Source organism: Cebus imitator, unplaced genomic scaffold (assembly GCF_001604975.1).
Source record: "Cebus imitator isolate Cc_AM_T3 unplaced genomic scaffold, Cebus_imitator-1.0 Scaffold91, whole genome shotgun sequence".
In the NCBI taxonomy this organism is placed as follows: Eukaryota; Metazoa; Chordata; class Mammalia; order Primates; family Cebidae; genus Cebus; species Cebus imitator.
The window spans coordinates 1,958,656-1,972,118 of record NW_016107406.1 but is presented as its reverse complement, the minus strand read 5'-3'; the positions used below and the strand labels follow the sequence as shown (position 1 = coordinate 1,972,118).

The 13,463-nt window shown below is 43.9% G+C and overlaps 1 non-coding gene across 1 annotated transcript; it reads right to left on the bottom strand.

Moving 5' to 3' along the window:
* Positions 1-5,285: 5,285 nt before the first annotated feature.
* Positions 5,286-5,392, bottom strand: LOC119472250. The gene has a single exon (XR_005201368.1). It is a non-coding gene; the product is annotated as a U6 spliceosomal RNA (small nuclear RNA).
* Between the last annotated feature and the right edge of the window lie 8,071 nt (positions 5,393-13,463).

The window sequence follows — 13,463 nt, the reverse complement described above, 5'->3', positions numbered from 1 at the left end:
TATGATCTTATTCATTTTTCTACCCCTAATACATATGATTTGCTCCCACCAAAAACTCCAGAAAGTCACAGGCTAGTAGTGTCCTGAACTCTGATTCCTTCCCTCATTACCTTAAAGTACTCCGCTAGACCATTCCCACTACTAAACAGTGAGAATTGTGTGGCCCAGTATGTTTCCCTCTTCTCCTTGGCTGCCGGGTAACTCAGAGCTATGTTTTATGCTCAACAGCTTTATTCAGTTCAAGCTTTTGGATGAAATCTTTTCCATTCCCTTTATTTCTTAATTCTTATCATTTAACTGAAAACTTTTGTTTTTGTGTAGCTGCTTCACTTACTCTAAGCTGACAAGATCTGGGAAAAAAAGTAGGGGTGGCGGGGGAATTCTCCAGTTTGGCTGAGGTCCTTTAAAATTCTATTCTCATCCTATACAACTTCTCCAGGAAAAAGGGAAAAGAAACTCTCAGTCCAAGCTTAAATATTTACAGATGTGGCCTCAGATTGCCCAGCCCCCCATTTGAGCCTCATTCTCCCATACTCCCAAATTCTTTGTGGCCTAAAAGGGCAGCTTCAGTCTGTTCCCTGTCTCTCTAGCCCTGAAGCTAGCTCCAAGCCCTGGTCACCAGTCTCCTCTCCCTTTCTCAGCTCAGCGCCTCCTGAGGCCCTTCTAGCCTGGAAACTCTCACGCTGAGCCTCGCCCCGGGGGCAGCCCCTACTCGGACAGGGTTTGATCTCCTGCATGAAGCCTTGACAAATACGCAGGCAGGGATTTCTCCTCCTCTGAGGCCCTGTGGCAGTTCCTGTGGTTTTCCCAATTTGGGTTAGCTGTATTTTCAACTGAATAATAAGAAGAACTGACATTTACTGTGTCTCCTCTATTTAGAAGGGATTATGCTTTGCATTTTGAAATCATTTCCTTATTTAACCCATCTGTAAAGAAGAAGCCATTTTATTTACCATTTTACAGATGAGAAAACTATGGTGCACATATTTTTTTATCTGTATCCAGGACATGAATTCTAGGAGAGCAAGTAAAGATCCTTCGTGCTCCTCTCAGCATCTGTCACAGGGCCTGGCACACATGTTTAACATGTAATTTCTGATTCATTGATTAATTAATAAGTAAAGTGAAACTCTCACCCCCAACCAAAGAAAATCAAAACACCTCTCCAGTACAGCCAAACCCTGGCAGAGTTTGATTCAGCCTAATGCCATCCCAGCCTGCAGGACTTGTATTCTTTTGTGGCACTGGTCAGAGAGGTCCTTAGACCGAGGTCAGCCAAGGTATGGCCATGTCTCCAAGCTGGGCTGCACAGCTCTGTGGGCCCAGGGAACAGAGGCACGCTGGGACCCAGCATCCCTCTACCATAGGCCTTATCATACTCTTGTGGTCTTGTCTTCTTCTCCTGTCTCTGTTCCCTCAAGGAGACTATGAGTGCTTTTGTAGATTATCACAGAATAGAAGAAAATAGGGAAGGGAGGGAGGGAAGGATGGAGGGAGGGAGGGGAAGGAAATAGGCAGTAAGTTGAGTGAGTTTTAAGGTAGCACATGCACGAGGCCCCAACACCTTGGTTTTAAAAAGCATCATCATTACTTGATGAGAAGAAGGAACAAGAATCTTGGAGCAAATGAACATACATAAGGAACCTTCCAGAAAGGAGACTTAACAGAGTTGAAGGCAGGCTAGGGGATGTCAGAGCTGCACAGGCCAGCTTGTGGACCCCACTGTTTCTCTGAGGGAAGCCCCAGGAACCTCAATTTTTCTCGTGCTCCAGAACTCACTCTTTGCTGAGAGACACGCACATTCCTCGCATGGCTGCTTTACCCTCTTCTTGTACAGGGGGCTGATTTTCCCCAGCAAAAAGCTCTGCCAGCAGCTGAAAACTTAAAACAAAGGATCTGCGCAAAAGAATCCTGTACCCCCTTCCTTTCGTTATTTTGGAACAATTTCACACTCTGTAGTCCCGTATGGTTTCTGCATAAATCACCCTGCAAGACCATCCTGCTATAAGCGAGCTTGCCTGACTGCCTTTGCCGGGGATTCAGAGCTGCCAGTTAAGCTTTAAGCATCTTGAAAACGTATTGTCTGGAATGAAACAACCAATTATGCTTTCAGGTTTTGTGGCATAATATCGCAGAAACCAGCAATTACAGAATCAGAGTGGCATCATGGGGTAGAAGGGAGTTAGCATGGATTATTCTTTAAATAGCAGTTACATGAACTCATAATAAATAGGTATTAAGTGTTAAATGTATGATAAGTAATTCTTGACAACGCAATTATCCAAACAGAAGAGGGAAAAGTGGCAAAGTGGTATTGTCGACTTCTTTTGTGCAAAGCATGCTCCGTGAGACTGGGATGTGGAGTGAATTTGTCTTTGTTCCAGCCTGCAGCGAAGCAGGAATACAGATACGGGCACAGAAGGGAACTTGGCTGATTCCAAAGAGATGGCAAGTTTTCGAAAGAGCAAGGCCCTTTTCCACTGGGGCGAAATGTGGCTGACCAGAAAATTCCATGACAACGAGCTCTGCTGACACACAGCCAGTTGATCAAACTCACATTTAGAGAGTCCCTGCTATGAAATAATTTGCATGAATGTACCTAGCCTGGTGCTTGACAAATAATAGATGTATAAGAAATGTTTTTTTAAATGTACCTGGCGCTTAGGACCAGGGCTGCTGTGTAAGGCCTCACAGGTTGTGCACTGCACAATTCCAGGAAGCAACATTTATATAGACCATATGTGAAGAGCTTTTTTTTTTTTTTGGAGTGGTGCGAGGTTGTGAACCTGCTTAGAAGGCACAGTAGAATTTACATCTCTGAGCTTGGTACTTCAGTTTGATTCTCACCACAGAGAATAAAATTTCATCTCAATGATTTTCAGCAATGTTTTTCAATGAGTAAAACTGAGGGCCAGACTACTTGATGTCAAACTCAAGCTTCCTTTACAAGCTGTGTGTCTCTGGGAAAATTACTTAACCTCTCTGGGCCTGTTTTTCTTGTTATAAAATATGGATAAATAATAGTATCTATTTCAAAGTCTTATTGATAAAGATTAAATTATATGACATATTAATGAGTTTATGAAAAACCTTGTAATACTTCTTCCCATTTTTCCCTGGACACTCAGCTAGACTATATTTCTCACTCCATGACACTTAGGTGTGGCCATGTGACTGAGTTCAGGCCAATCGAATGTGAGTAGGCATGAAACATGACACTTCCCAGCCTGCGCCAGAAGACCCGGAATAGAATTCCAAAGGCTGAGGGATGGCAGAGTGACAAGCTGAGAGCTTCGGCCCCTGAAACATCTTGTGAAGGAAAGCTCTGTTAGGCACATAGAGCAAGAAGTGACTTTCTATCGTATCCAGCCACAGAGATCGCAGTTGATTGGTGATGGCAGCGACCATTATCCTATCTAATGCACACATTCAGAGAACATGGGCGACGTGTGTGTTTTAACCATATTACCTTGGGTGAGGTGTGAAGAGGCCAAAGATCAAAGGAGGGAAACTAGAGAGAGTTTTACAGGCTCATTATTCACAGCTCCCTAGGTGGAACACATCTCACCACGCAGGGCTGCTGGGGGGAGCACCAGAGTCGGTCACAAGGCAGGCAAAGAGGGGATCTGTGGGCAAGTACCTTTACCCTCAAAAAGGAACCCATGAGGCAGGGTGGGTAGGCTCAGTATTGGCTACTCCGAGTAATTTCCAGTGGGCTCTGGGACACAGGGGCTGTGCTTGATTGTCTGCTACCTGGACTGGGGTTGATTCGGGCAGGTGCACATTGCTCTAAAGCCTGTTATGGGAGGTGGTTGGGGTATGGACATAGCCAGTTGTTTAAGAGGGGAAACTGATTGCCTTCTAGTGATGTCTTCAAAACTGGATCAAGGTGACATTGATAAAAACTTTATTACACTGTGGTACATTGGGGCCCTGAAGTGAGCAGCACAGCTGGAGGTGAGCGGTGGTGAGCAGTGAAGCTGAGCTCCACCTCCTGCCAGATCAGTGGCAGCATTAGATTCTTAGAGGAGCGCAAACCCTACTGTGAACTGCACCTGCAAGCGGTCTAGGTTGTGCACTACTTACGAGAATCTAATGGTAAATATCAGGTGCTTGAATCATCTCAAAACCATCTTTCTCCCTCAGGTCCATAGAAAAATTACCTTCCACGAAGCTGGTCCCTAGTGCCAAAAAGGTTAGGGATGGCTGTAATACATGATGGGCAGTTCTATGAGTCAGCTGCCACTCAGGGCAGGAAAAGTAGGGATGCTTTGTGCATGCCAATGCTGGAGCCACATGTTGAGCTTGTAATGGTCAGATAGCTCTGGTCTGCCAGTCCAGACGAGTGGCAAACTACAAGGAAAGGTAACTGGTGCTGCCGAGAGGCAAGTCCTCCAGATGGGAGGCACTAGCAATTGCTCAGCAATCTGCAGCCTTGTACCACCACGTAGCTATGCTGCTCGAGAGACCACACAGATAAGCCACATGGAGGCATCAGACAGAGAGGGAGAAGCCCTGAGATGATACAGAGGAACAAAGAAGCCCCGCTGAATAGAGGTGTCCCACCATTCTTGCCCAGGTGCCAGACGTATTACTCACCCTGGGAAGCAAGCTGCCATATTGTGAGTGGCCCATGTGGTGAGGACAGGAAGCCTTCTGTCAGCAGCCACGTGAGTGAGGCTGGGAGTAAATTCCCCAGCACGGTGAAACTTTCAGAAGACCACAGCTCGGGCCGGCAGCTTCCCTGCAAACTCACGAACCGGCTTCCCACAGCTAAGCCCTCAGGAACTGTGAGATGATAAATGTTTTGTTTTGTTTTGTTTTGTTTTGTTTTGTTTTGTTTTAAAAGAGTGTTGTTCCTGCCTTTGGCATGTTCACAGTTAGTTGGGAGTGAGATTGATGAGTGAGGCATGCAAAGAACATAGAGAAAGAAGCCTTTGCATAAGGAAGGCTCTTCCCCTGTGTGGGGAGAGTCTCAATACAGGTGGCACTTGTGCCAGGCCTTGCATAAATAGGAGAGAACATCAAAGAGGAAGCCATGGAAGGGCACTCCAGACAGAGAGGACAGCCTGTGTGGTGGTGCAGAGGCATGGAGCGCATGGCACGTTGCAGAGACAGCAGACAGCTCGTGTGGTTAGAGGACAGGGAAGTTCAAAAAGAGGCATCTGCAAAAGGCTTTGTTGGGAAGGACCTTTTGGGTCTTTTGAAAAAGTTTGGTCTTTAGTTCATGGGCAATGGAGGGTCTTTGAGGATCACAGGAAAATCTACTTGTGTAATTTTTTTTTTTAAATATGGAACGCTTCACGAATTTGCGTGTCATCTTTGTGCAGGGGCCGTGCTAATCTTCTCTATATTGTTCCAATTTTAGAGTATGTGCTGCCAAAGTGAGCACTGCTTGTGTAATTTTTTAAGCTTCTCTTTTTGTCTTAATATAATTTTATTTTTCCAGAACATTTTCCATGTTACTTAGAGTTACTTCGTGTAACAAGAGCCCCAGGTATCATAATCATAAAATCCTAAAACTGAGAAGGGGCCATCTAATTCAACTGTTTCCTGTTTTCCATTATATAGATGAGGAAACTGAGGCCCAGAAAACGAGAAGAATTTGGCTTCATGATGTTCATGTTCCCCTTCTAGTCTTTGCTCCACAAACACCTCTGCTTATTCCAATTTTACCCAGTCTTCAAGGTCTAAGTCAAAGTCTTATTTCTCCAGAAAAACTTCCCTGGTCTCCACTGGTCTCTCACCTACCAAATCCTAGTGTAGACAGCCTTCCTGTCTGTGTCTTGGCCCTACAATCTCTTCACGCCAGAGGTAGAGTTGCCTCGTAAATCAGCATTTGTCACTCCCCTGCTCACAAGTCTCCTATGGTGGATTGTCACAGTAATGGCTCCCAGTGTGTTCACCCTGCTCTGTATCTATGTCATGGCATAGGGACCTACCCTTGGGTAGACTGACTCTCTGCTCTGCCAGCTGACTTGCTTTGATCAATGGTATCATAAAAACTGTGATGTATGAATGACTTGAAAAGTGCCTGTAACATGAGGACGCACCCTAGCTTGCTTCTCTTAGAAGCCTCAGCCTCCGTGCAAGCAAGCCCTAGCAAGTTGGCTGATGAGAAATGTAGGATCTAATTACCTCTGTTGCACAACTGACATCCAGGAAACCCCAGAAGCAAAGCTGCCTGGCTCACTGCATATGCATCAATTAGCCCAGTCAAATCCACAGAAGAATCAACCAGCTGAGCCCAGCCTAAATCACCAACTTGCACAGTCAGCTACATCAGTTGTTGCAGAATCAGTTGTTGGTTTGGTTGCTAAGTTTTGGGGTGATATGTTGCATGACAAAAGCTAATGAATATACCATCATACCTGAAATAAAATCCAGAGCCTTTACCATGACCTGCAAGACTCTACATAATTTCCAAGAATGGAAACCATCTAGACACCCACAGCTTCCTGTCTACATTAATGTGGCTTTACTTTCTACCTCTTAATCAACATAGCTTTACTAATTCAGGAAACTCTAGTCTAGGAAGATAAAAATTTCCACTTTATTGTTTATTCTACAGACTTCCTGAGAAACCCATCAACTCATCAACGGAAAGCATCAAAAGTTTACATCTGAAAAATTCTTTGAACCCTTTTTTACTTCAAAATTCTCACTTTGCAGTATCCACCAAACCTAAACTATTATGTCATGATTCTTATCCAGTTCTAACTAAGCTCCCTCATTGAAAGATTTGCCTTAAACCAGACTTCAAACATCTCATGAATATCCCAATTTTGCCCTTCCCCATCTGAGATACAACTAAAACTCTATTGAGGTGGCATCCTTTCTTCTGTGGGTAAGAATAAACTCGGCTTTGTCTTATCAACAGGTGGTTTTGGTGACCTTTTTAGGAAGCCAGCCTTCATCTTTATTTCCTGCTACTCCCCTCCACCCCTTACTGTTGCTCTCCAGCCATACCAGCCTCCCTGCTCTTCCCCGAACATGGCAAGCACTCATTGTCGTCAAGAGTTTATGCTTACTGTTTTCACTGTCTTGGATCCACCGTCTTTTGTATTTGTCTTTTTCATTGCTTCCTTTGTTGGGGTCTGAGTTTGAGTACCATCCCCATCCCCAGGGTCCTTTCCTAAGGAATCTCTTATTTCTAGAGCATCAGCATCCTTTGCTCTCTATCTTCTTGCTTTATGTTTATTTTTCTTCATAGCACTTAGCTCAGCTGAAATTACTATACGCACGCATAAACACACACACATTTGTTTATTTTTTGTCTTCCTTCCTTATTGGAAGGCATGCTCCAAGAGGCCGGGCACACTGTATGCCTTTGGTACCACTATAAGCTCTGTGCTTAGAAGACACAGGTTTGATAAGTACTTGCTGAGAGAACATTCGTGAGCGAGTATGAGATGCTGTTGTTGTTTTCTTAGTGTGGTTGTTGCTATTTTCATCATTCTATTCTGTGCCACGCTTTTTCTTTCCAGAACCAAACTTCCACTGGTCTTCTGTTTCACAAATCCTTCTGAGATTCTCTTTTCAGAAATAAGCAGTTTTATACCTGCAGCCTCTTCGCTGAATCTCTGCCTCACCTACACCTGTAGGGGAGACTTGGCTGTCTCCTGAAGCCACCACTTTCCCAGCAGCCCTGTGACTGGAGACTGCTAGTGCTCCTGTATACTCATGTCACGTGTGGGGAACTGGGCTGGGCATTTTCTCAACCCCCTTCCACTTCTGGATTATTACTCTTCAACCTAACATGAAACTCTTGCTCCTCTGGCCTCACACATCCCCTTATCCCTCCTCATTGCTGATCCTCAACTTATCTGCCCATCATTCTCTTCCCTCACTAAAGACTCAGCTTCCTGGTTCTCCTTCTTCCTCTCCCTTCCTCTCCCCAAGTCCTGCTGGTATCAAGGTGACCCTACCACCAATGTGAGCACCCACCCATCCAACACTCTGGTTACATCTCTGATGTCTTCTTTGCCCATGATATTTACCTTTTCTTCTCTTCATTTACTTTATTAATTTCCATGGTGACTCTCTGGGCTCTGCATAACCTACAGCCCTTTCACTGAGGAAATATTAACCCTAAGCATGGTACCTTCTTTTATTTTTTAAATGTATTTATATTCTCAGTTGACACATAATAATGATACATATTTATGGGGTACATAGTGATGTTTCAATACATACAATATGTAGTGATCAGTTTTCAGGGTAATTGGCATAACTATCGTTTCAAACGTTTATCATTTCTTTGGGCAGGCATGGTTCTTTCTGAATACAATCTCTTATCTTTCCAAGATTCTCAGTTGGTTTCTTTCACCACATATGATCTTCAGAATCAAGGAGACCCCAAGTCCCACCACTTCTTCCTCCTCATCCCTCTCTCCTGTTCTATTTCTATCTCCATCAACTTGGACCTTAAAATGTATGACTTTTACACCCCTTCTACCAATAGCCTCAACTCTCTGAACCCACTATGACTCTGCCACATCTGCCAGCCATGTTCTAACCTGTCTTCAACCCTGATGTTTGGATTCTTCATGTTCACATCCTGGCCCTTGAGACGTGGGGGAGAAAATCTCACCAGCTTGCAGATTGGTGCTACTACAAAGCCAAGGTCTTCAGCCTCACCTGGAGCCTCAGTGCTTTCAGAAACTACTCTGTTTCCTGAGTACTCTGTCTCCCACTCTCTGGAACATCTATTTCAAATTTCTCCACACTTCTCAAATCTCCTACTCCACCACCTCCCACTCACTGTAGGCAGACAACCTCATCTCCTACTGCACAGAAAAAAAAAAATGGAAAGCTTAGATAGGAACTCTTGCAAATATCTGATACCAGACCAGCCAACTTAACGCATCTGTATCCATCCTCCCTCCCTCCTGTGACAGTGAAGAAGGACCCCTCCTTTACCTGTGCTCTGAGTTTTTTCCTCCCCTGTAACTTTTAACTCACCCTCTCTTATTGATTCTGTAGTATCTAAGTTAAATCTTTAAAGACTCCCTGATGAAAAACAAAATTCTCCTTCAACTCTCCGAACTCCCATGAGCTGCGACCTGGCTTCCCTATGCAGCAAAGCTCTTGAACAAGGTGCTCACAATAACATCCTCATTCCCTCACCCCTCTCTCCTCCCTGGACACACTCTGCCCAACATCTGTGCCCACGTACCTGCGAAGGCTCATCTCACCATGGGGACCAAGAGCCCCATTCACAAAAGTTTAACTCCAAGATGCTCCTTTCTGCTTCTGTCCTTGACCTTTCCAGCATTGACAGTGAGGCCTCCGAAATCCTCCTCTCCTTGGCTTCCACGGCAATAAGCACCTAGAGTTTGTCACCCTCTTTCGCCACTCCACCTCATTCTTCTTCACAAGGGCTAGCCCTCATGTGTTGAGTCTCCTTGGGATTCTGCCTGGCTATTCTTCAGGGCGGGCTTGATGTTTTTCTCTGCCCTGTTTTACACATTCTTATGGCTTCAATACTTTCTCTAAACTGTTGATTTCAAAGTTGGCATTTCATCCCAGCTGTCCCTAAGTTTCAGATTGTCTTTTCAAAAGCCTGCTGGGCATCTCTGCCCAGGATTCACCCAGGCACATCAACTCATTCCAAACTGATGACTATCTAGGTATTTCTATCTCACGCACCCCAAGGTGCTCAAGCAGCACACCTGGCATCTCCTTGGATCATCTCTTCCCCATCTCTATACCTATTCTCCATCTAATCCAATCTATCCATTACATGTTTTGTAAATCCCTCCACCTTTCTTCACCCCCCCCCCCGCTCATTTCCCATGTCATTAACATCTCTCTTGTAGACTCCTGGCCTCCCTCCAATTCTTGCTATGGTCTGAGGAATTTTTCTAAAGTGTAAATCTGGCCATGTCAATGTCCTGTGTAAGGCTCCTTCATGGTTTCTTATTGCTTTTAGGATAAGTTCAAGTTCTTACCAAGGATCCTAAAACGTACGTTGCCTGGCCCCAGGTTACCCTCCCCTATCTAACTTATACCACTCCCAAACTCATATTCCATGTTCTAACCATACAGCACTGTCTTCAAATCCTTGAATAAGCCAAGGGTGACTTGCCTCTGGGGCTTTTTGCTGCCATTCTTCTTCCTGGAACACTTTCTCAGAATCCTGTTTCTCCACTCATTCCCATTTGTCTTTCTGATGGTAATCCACAGATTCTCTCCTTCAGGAAGCCTTCCCTGTTCTCACAGGCTAGATGAGAGTCCCTCCTCTGTATCCTATATTCCTTGGGCACATGATAATTCTGTACATTTGAAGCTCATTCTACTCTTTCTACTTCCTCTGTCCCTGGTACAGGAGATTGTAGCAGCCTCTTTACTGGTCAGAGCAGTCTACAGGACTAGAAGCTTCATGAGGCCAGCACTCCAACTTCCAACACCAGCATCCACAATGCCCAACAGAGAGCCCAGGCAAACACTTAGCATAGCATATTAATTAAATTACAAGGGGTCCATGATAATGGGGAGATTGGACATCATCAACTTATTCTACTGTTTTCTTGGAGCTCTGCTCACCGTCACTAAGAAGGGCTGGAAACTGACAGGTTTATTCAAACTGCAGTTTGGTTTTCACAGCACTGAAAGTCTAAAGTGGCTTGACTAATTATTTTATTAAGTGGACAAAATGCTGGAGTCATTTTATGCACCCAAAACATTTGGTGTATTTATTTTCTCATTTCATATGCATTCTATGCATAAACTAAGAATTTGCCAAATACAGGGAAACAATAGCAAAATGAAATCAACTCACAGTGCCACCATACAATAATACCTGTTATTACATTTTTAATGTGTATCCTCCTAGTAATTTTTTTTTTTTTGAGATGGAGTCTCACTCTGTAGCCAGGCTGGAGTGCAGTGGCACCATCTCGGCTCACTGCAACCTCCGCCTCCCGGGGTCAAGAGATTCTCCTGCCTCAGCCTGTGGAGTCGCTGGAACTACAGATACAGGCCACTACACCCAGATAATTTTTGTATTTTTAGTAGAGACAGGGTTTCATCATGTTGGCCATGATGATCTCGATCTCTTGACCTCATGATCTGCCTGCCTAGGACTCCCAAAGTGCTGGGATTACAGGCATGAGCCACTGTGCCCTGCCCTCTCCCAGTAATTTTTTCTATTCACTATCCACCTTTTTTCTTTGCCAAAAATAGGACCTATGGCACATGCTGTTTTGTAGCTGTGTTTTTTTTTTTTTAAACTTAGCAGTGTGAGAATGAACATTTTTCAGAGTCAATATAGATTCGTCCCTTGGTGCATGGATTTAGTGAATGCCCTGTGCTTTATCACATAGATGTGTCTACTTCATTAAATTCTCAGGCAAAGAAAATAGAACTTTTGAGTTTCCTTGCTGCTCACCCTCCCCCCCCCTTTTTTTTTGCTGGACAAAACTCTTTATAACTTCAACTTTGCAAACATCCATTTTGGTTTCCTTAGACTAAACAGTGGTCATTATTAAGGCTTTTGATGCATATTCAGAAATTCTGAATCAATTAGCTCTCACTAGGTGGTATGGGTGGGTTTATATCATTAAAAACGTAAGCATATATTTGTGACTTAGCCAGCCAATTATTATTAAAATTTGGGTCTTTTATTATAGGGAGGTAGAACTTCTTAAAATATATTTATTGGGCACACAGTCACTCTGTATATTTGACTGTTACGCTCACCTCAACCTAATTTTCACACCTAGAGGCATCTGAATTAGCAACACCCAAACCAACCTCCATCTGAGTAAGGCTCTCATGTGCAGATTTTCTGTACATTTCTTCATACAACATGGAAGTGTCAGCAGGATGGCCCATGGATCCTTTGGGAATAAAACTCATTCAGCAGACCTTTAGGGAGGTCTACCATGCTCCAGTCCCCATTTGAGGCACCGAGGCCATGGCAGTGAACACAGAGCCAAGGTCCTTGTCCCCCAGCTGTCCACATTCCAGTAGGAAACACTATTTAAAAGTCAACGAATAAAGAAAATAGGATGACTTCAGCAGTGACGAATAAATGAAGAAACAAACCAAGTGGTGTAAAAGAGAGTAGTTGTGGGTAAGTGTGGCGCACTCAGGTGAGTCTTTCTGAGAAGGGGACCTTTGGGCTAAGCCTCGAATGTCAGGAGGTATCAGATCTGGGAGAAGGAGGTTCCAGGAAAAGAGAATGAAAATTGCACAGATTTGGCACATTGAAGCATCGGAAAGGAGGCCAAGGTGTCTTAAACATAGAGAAGGTGGTGAAGAGAGAATTGTAGAAAATCATGCCTGAGATGCAGAAAGGGACTAGAAAAATGAGAGCTCTTGGGGCCGTGGAGAAGAATTTTGAATATATAATATATACCAAGCACTCACAAATTTCTAATTTCATGCTCTCCTCAAAATCCTGGGAGTATTGGGTATGACCACTTTATGTAGTTCCTGGGACAGATTAGGCTCTCAGTCAATATTTGTGAAGAGAAAAAAAATGAAGAAATAAACAGATAAAAATAAAAAAAGAGTAAACTGAAATTTCTCTACCTCTAATTTCTCTCCTCTCCGAAACCCCGCTGCTGGCTTTGAAGTTGATAAAGTAGTCACACGACTGTTGAAAGACGTCTCCAGGTTCACTGAAATTGCAAAAGTGTCTTCATTCAAATTCCTATCCTGACAGCAATAATTGTGAGAGAAAGAGAAGTCACAAAGAAAGAGAAGATTTGATAGACTTTGAGTTAAATACAGCATAGCACCCTAATGCATTCATTTGGTGAATTGTGAGTGGAACTATTTGAGAAAATATCTTGTGCCTACCAGCAACTGCAGGTGCAGGCGGAGAGGCTTGCACGAGGCTTTCACCAATGGTCCCGAAAGTTCCCCAGAAGCTGGCACTGCTTCCCTTCCCTTGTTCCTTGTAGTCTCTGCTTTGATGGTGGAAACATTATGACAGTTGTGATTTTTCTTTTTTTTTTGGCAAATGTATCTACTCAGGCGGATTCCTATTTTCTTTCCTTCTCAACAAGATACTAGGAAACTTAGCAGAACTGCCTCTGAGTTTATTATTTCAAGGATTTAATAGATGAATCCTGGTTTATAGAACAGAGACCAGAACTTCAAAAACCTCTATGGACTGTACTATTCATGCATTCGATTTTTTAAAGCACAATACACTGTGTTAGAGAGACAAGATGAATATAATCTTTGTTTTCATAGAACTTATAGCTAATTATATAGGCAGTAATTAAGCTACAAGTATGATAAAGATTGTGAATTAAAAATTCAGGATGAGGCCGGGCGCGGTGGCTCAAGCCTGTAATCCCAGCACTTTGGGAGGCTGAGGTGGGTGGATCATGAGGTCAAGAGAGCGAGACCATCCTGGTCAACATGGTGAAACCCCGTCTCTACTAAAAATACAAAAAATTAGCTGGGCATGGTGGTGCGTGCCTGTAATCCCAGCTACTCAGGAG